The sequence below is a fragment of the Aplysia californica genome, unplaced genomic scaffold (assembly GCF_000002075.1).
Source record: "Aplysia californica isolate F4 #8 unplaced genomic scaffold, AplCal3.0 scaffold00055, whole genome shotgun sequence".
Lineage (NCBI taxonomy): Eukaryota > Metazoa > Mollusca > Gastropoda > Aplysiida > Aplysiidae > Aplysia > Aplysia californica.
Window position 1 is genome coordinate 1,569,908 of NW_004797325.1, and position 6,000 is coordinate 1,575,907.

A 6,000-nucleotide genomic window follows, 5' to 3' on the forward strand; every position below is an offset into this window, starting at 1 on the left:
AGGCAAAAGAAATTTTTCAAATCTATGAAAGATTTCCTTTAACAGCAGCTACACATTGGCCAAGGTGAAACAGAAAGAATTCCCAGAACACAAGACTATCACTTTCAATATCAGTCCAACTGAACAGTCAACAAGTCAAGTCAATGGCCTCAATATATTATATCAAGCATCCCTTTCACATATCATCACCATATTATCAGTGATGTGTCACATGGTCGTTTTGATAATTTTTATGAATTTATCCCTTGCTATCAAGTATTATTAGTACCTGCTAAAATCCTCTATGTTATTTCGTACAAAAGCTGTATCCTACTTATTTACCACACCACTAAACAAATGGATGCTATGTCCCTGGTTATCACTGTACATTATACTTTTCTCTGCTGTCTGTACCAACTTTCCAAGCATCCAAAGATAAACAATGTTTTACCCGACATGATAGTGATTGCTTTTTAACGTTTCAAAAGCTGTGACCACAGAAAGTATACTAATTTATCATGTGCAGCAAAGCTTCTTTTGATTGTTTTCAAGAGTAAACAGAAGCACATCAACACAATAATAGTTAATAGTCATTAGGAGTGGAGAAAAAGCAGGACAGACAGTCAGAAACAACAGCACGAAAAACAGAAGTTGGACCAACCAGTGAGGTGAGAACCCTCCAACCCAACCACCCATGAGTAGCAAAGCAAGAAACAAATAATTTCTCATGACTTTAAAAATAAAACTTCAGTGATCCAGAACAAGAGCCACTAAAAAAATAGCTCCTCTCCCATTATCTTCCTGTGACAAAAACAATTCAATCCTGTCTAAACATGAATTGGCCTTCAACTGTTACAGCCATAAATTTAATGTCCTTACATCCATTAACTTTATTGACTTTGGGTCAAGCTGACTCCCTGAGAGTTAAAAATAAATCAAAGCCGGCAGCTGCTATCCCCTGCCTTCCCTCAACTGTCCCCATACTTTTCTGGCAAACAGTGAAAAGTGTATAAAAAAGATCAAGCTCATGCTTCTGCTTAGAACTTTATAGGTCTGCTTTGTTTCTCATCTAATGAAAAGAAAAGAAAAGAAAAAAAGAGTAAAGAAGGAAGAGAGCAGGAAACACATGATGAAATAAACGACTTAGGTGAATCTGAGGACAGGTCATGGTCACATCTGACATTTCACCACAGAACAGGTCAAAGGTCTTACCAACAGCACTTGCAACAAATAGAAAAGGGCTAAATAGGCCTATTAGAGGTGTTACTGGAAAATGACAAAAAGAAAGAAGACCTGAAAGATAGAATGTGACGCATATCTGCATCTCTGCCGATAATTCCCTATCTTTTATCATTCACATATACTACACTTTCTTCATGCTCGTTTTCAAGATGTATTAACAAGCTAATTAATTAACTGCCATAATATAAATCTTGAGGATCAAAACTACAAATTAGGAGGAGGAGGAGGAGGAGGGGGAGGGGGAGGAGGGGAGGGGGAGGAGGGGGAGGGAGGAGGGAGGAGGAGGAGGAGGAGGAGGAGGAGGAGGAGAAGAAGAAGAAGAAGAATGAATTCTGCTATCATTAACTGATGATCTAAATTTAAACTAAATCGAATTTTATTAAACTAGTAATTGGGTATAATTTGGTTTTGGCCCCAACGATAACTATGGAGCAGCGGTACGAGTTTTGTTTCCACTGACAATTACTTCTGGTGCTAAATGATTAGTTTTCTTTGCACTGCTGCACATGCAAATATAATGATGCCTTATTTGCAAAACAGATTATAAATACAGGGGGTGCCAACCCCCCCAAACCCCCCGCGGTATGCCCCCCTGTAACCCCCTTATTAAAAACAAGTGAAATATTACTGCTCATTTTGTATTGAAAAATAGCAGCGAATCTCAAGTAAGTCAGTATCAATACTCTTGGGGCAAAAACCTGAGAATGCCATTGTTTATTAAGACACAGTAACAGAGATCACTGGAAGTGCTTTCAAAGAAAGTTCAAGCAAAAGAGATAGACTATTGATAAGCCATAGCCTGTATAGCCTATGGACTAGGAGTAGGGAAGGACTGAGACTGAGAAATCATTTCATTCGGGGACTTCACTGAGTTGACCCACTGAGTAGCCTATTATAACACCCACACACATGAAGCTACAGCGAGCACCTAGCACACCTTTGTGATACGCCCAAATATAGATGACGTAATGACGCATTTTCGACATCTATTTTTGTCGTCTTCCGGGGCTTCTCTCGCCAGTTGCTAGATGATCTCACAGTGACGGGCCCGCTTTACTGCTTAGCACGTGATAGATTAAGTCACTTGGTTCAATCGCCAACTGCTTGGGCTATGTGTGCGTGTGTGCGTGAGTGCTTTTGCGTGTGTGTGTGCGTGCCTGTGTGTGTGTGTGCGTCTGCACGCGCATGAGTGTGTGTGTGCGAGTACAACTTAAGAGGGTAAATTTATGGAGCGAGAATTGCTGAGAATAAGATAATACAAATTAACAATACAACAAAAAAACATACACGGCGAGATCCAGTCAACAGTGTTACTGGTGAGGGAAACCCAAGAGTCTTTGGGGAACACCCTGGAAGACAACAAAGATAGACGGCGGAAATAAGTCTTCTATATTTGGGCCAATCACAAAGGTGTGCTAGATCTAGGTACTTCACTCGCTGTAGTTTCATGTCTCCACACTCTCATCAAAATCAAGCCATGGTGCCATGACAATTTTTCATGTGGAGACTTACTAGAGATCTAAAATCTAGATATTAGATCTACATCTCTGGGACTCTGAAGTCTAGGTTATGCACTGCCTATACTAGAGTACAGCTCTAGATCTAGACCTTATGTAGACATTGTTGACATTGACGATTAAGTCGGTTGAGGCTCTAGAAGAGCCTGTCCAACTATCTGGTAATAAATGACTAATGCATTGCATGCAGGCTGACAAATAAGTTTTGGCAAGTGGGATTGTAGACCGTCAGGACATCTTTCCAGTATTCATCTAGACGTCTCTTGAATGAGTCCACGTTTGGGACTGACACCACTGACTCTGGGAGATTGTTCCAAATAGCATTTACCAGATTTTCAAAAAACTTTGCCCTCACACACAATCTGCTTCTTTGCTTCTGGAGCTTCTCTGGGTTGCCACGGAGTTGTGTGGTTGTTGCCTTTGTAATATTAGATTCTAAGCCTACAAAACTGCTATAATATAGGCAAGGCTTGAACTAGGCTTGGCTGTATTTCCTTACCACCGAACTGAAAGTGAAAGAAACTTAACAGAAGGCCAGACAGGAATTGCCCCCAGCCCCAGGCAAAAAAACAAATTGGTATGCCTATACAGTTGAACCTGACCTGAAGGCCACCTCTATAAGACCGCCACCTGTACAAACGGACACTTTCCATTTCTCCCCCCTTACGTTTTTTCTATATAATTTAACTGTGTAAAACGGGCACCTGTCCAAAGCGGCCAGGGCCACCATACTTCAACACACAACCCCTATCACACTAAGCAATAACACCAAAAGACAGCCACCTAAGTCAGAGACTCCATTACGTTTTGTCATAAATTGTGCATTGGCCCCTGGCGTTGTGGGCGAGCTGATATAATCTAAAAACCTGTCGTTGTTAGGTAGTCCCTCCAACCGATCATGTTGCGTAGGCCCCTCCCACTGTTGACCAATAGGTAACAAAATTAATTTTCGGCTGCTGATGAGGGAACCATGTGATCCCTATTAACCTATAAGCCCAGCCCAGAACCCATGCACAAATCGTAAGTGAGATGAGTGGTCACCCGATATATAACAAAATAACAATGGACGTCAGCATGAACTTTTGACAGAAACGTCGCTCGTTTTCCAAGTGGTAGCGACACGTGTGTTTGTTTTACCATAGCACTTGGTCCCCCTTGTCTGACACATTTCGTTATATTGTCACCTGTGCACAAAAGCAGCAACAAAAGAAAAAAAAACCCAGCAAAAACAACAAGAAGAAAAACAAAAACAACAATGCAACTCTACCTTCGGTTGTGACCTCAGAAAGGAATGGTTTTTGTTTTCTTCATCTTCATCAGTCCTGCCTAAGACAGCCACTTTTCTCCTTGACAATGGGTGGCCGTCTTACACAGGTTCGACGGTATATCTAGATCTACGTCTAGATGTAGTCTAAGTTCTATCTAGATCAGGATCTAGAATCTAGTCAGTTGATCTAGATATCTAGATATAATCTAGATCTAGTATCTATTCACATGCGACTACACACAGGGCGTAAACCAGGCTACGATTGACTGAACATGTGACCCGAATACATTAAGTAGGCATACGGTACTCTGGAAATTCCCGGTTTCGGTATCGCGCCTTTCACCGTCTTCTCACAGCGGGTTGGAGCGCTCATAGAAGAAGAACCTGAGAATTGAGGAGGAGGTGTAGTAGGAGGAGGAGGAGGAGGAGGAGGTGTAGTAGTAGTAGTAGTAGGAGGAGGAGGAGGAGGAGGAGGAGGAGGAGGAGGAGGAGAAGGAGGAGGAGGAGGAGGAGGAGGAGGAGGAGGAGAAGAAGAAGAAGAATGGAGCAGGAGGAGGAGGGACAGAGGGAGGAGAAGAAGAAGGAAGCAGTAGGAGGAGGGACAGAGAGAGGAGAAGAAGAAAGTCAGAAGCAAGAGGAGGAGGAGCAGGAGGAATTAGAGAGGAGGAGGAAAACAAGAGGGTGAAGAAATAGAAGAAGCTAGATCTAGAAGAAGAAGAATCTAAATCTAGATATCTAGATCTAGATCTAGTAGTACTACATAAATATCATGTTACAAATTGGGGACTCCTTCGTTTGTTACCCTACCTTGGGAAAGAGGGGGAGAGGGAGGGGAGACAGAGAGAGAGAAAAAGAGAGAGAGAGTGAGAGAGAGGGGGGGGGGCAAATGGTTAGAGTGACAGGGAGGGTGTCATCGAGAGCGTCAAGACCAAGAGAGTAGCCTACCATCCATAGGCCTAGCTAGACTAGAATCTAGATAATAAATAATTATAAGTTAATATAAGATAGATCTACTCATGATCAGGGGTCAAAGGCTGGTTCAGTAAATTGTAGCCTGGTTTACGCCCTGCGTGTAGTCGCATCTATTCTACATTAATTAATCTAGGCCTAATTGGCATCCTAATCACAACACAATAACGAACACGAAAAGACTATAGAATAACAAATCATTAAAAAAAACAACTCTCATTCACAATAGTAAGGATAGGTTAAATCTAGATTTAGCCATAGAAGTAGAAGAGGCCTACTTGAATAAACTATAAACACTAGGACTTAGGAGGGATTCTACCGCAAACATGCCTCTTTTTATTCAGCTGCAAACGACATATAACAGAGACATTATGCTCTGTTCGCTGAAACACCAGAACTAACAAACAAGACCATTGCCATTATATAATAATCTAATATTAATGATAATAATATAAGATAATAAAATAGCAGATCAAGTTCAAGTCTCCAAGATCAACAGTCAACAGATCAATCAAGTTTGAGTTACCTTGCCTTTGGCTTGTTTTGACTTTGAGCCACCCGACAGTCAACGTCAAAAGAAGCAACAGATGTAGTTAAACAGAATCCCAAACGTTCAATTGCACAATATTTTTATAACTGAATTTAATTCTAGACCTGGCATCCAAAGTAACCAAGTCTGTTACCACGTGCAGTGAAAGCCATGGAAGATTTTTGATACAAGGGTGAAGAACGCAAAATAATGTAGTGGAGGAAACAGTTAAAAGTAGGAATAAAGTACCTTACTTAGAAACAAAACAAAATGTTTACTGGCCAGGTTTCTGTCAGAATACAAATCTGACACCGTTCCATTTCCCCGCTACAAAAAGTTCCCATGTTCATAGGATTTTGCATAAGGCTAGGCCCTGGCGTAACTAAAGAACGGGTGTTTTTCTAAAAATACATTAGGCCTACATGGAAGTATTGTTAGCTTCAAATTTAATACACTATGTTTGTGTCTTGTGTCTGTGTATGTGTGTGTGTGTGTGG

General features: G+C 41.2%; 1 protein-coding gene across 1 annotated transcript in view; it reads right to left on the reverse strand.

Moving 5' to 3' along the window:
- LOC101851563 (A-kinase anchor protein 1, mitochondrial) overlaps positions 1–2,602 on the reverse strand; it is a 38,188-nt gene extending 35,586 nt beyond the window's left edge. Inside the window, exon 1 of the mRNA XM_035968382.1 lies at positions 2,509–2,602. The gene's annotated coding sequence lies outside the window, so the exon portion shown is untranslated. The remainder of the gene's footprint in view (positions 1–2,508) is intronic.
- Between the last annotated feature and the right edge of the window lie 3,398 nt (positions 2,603–6,000).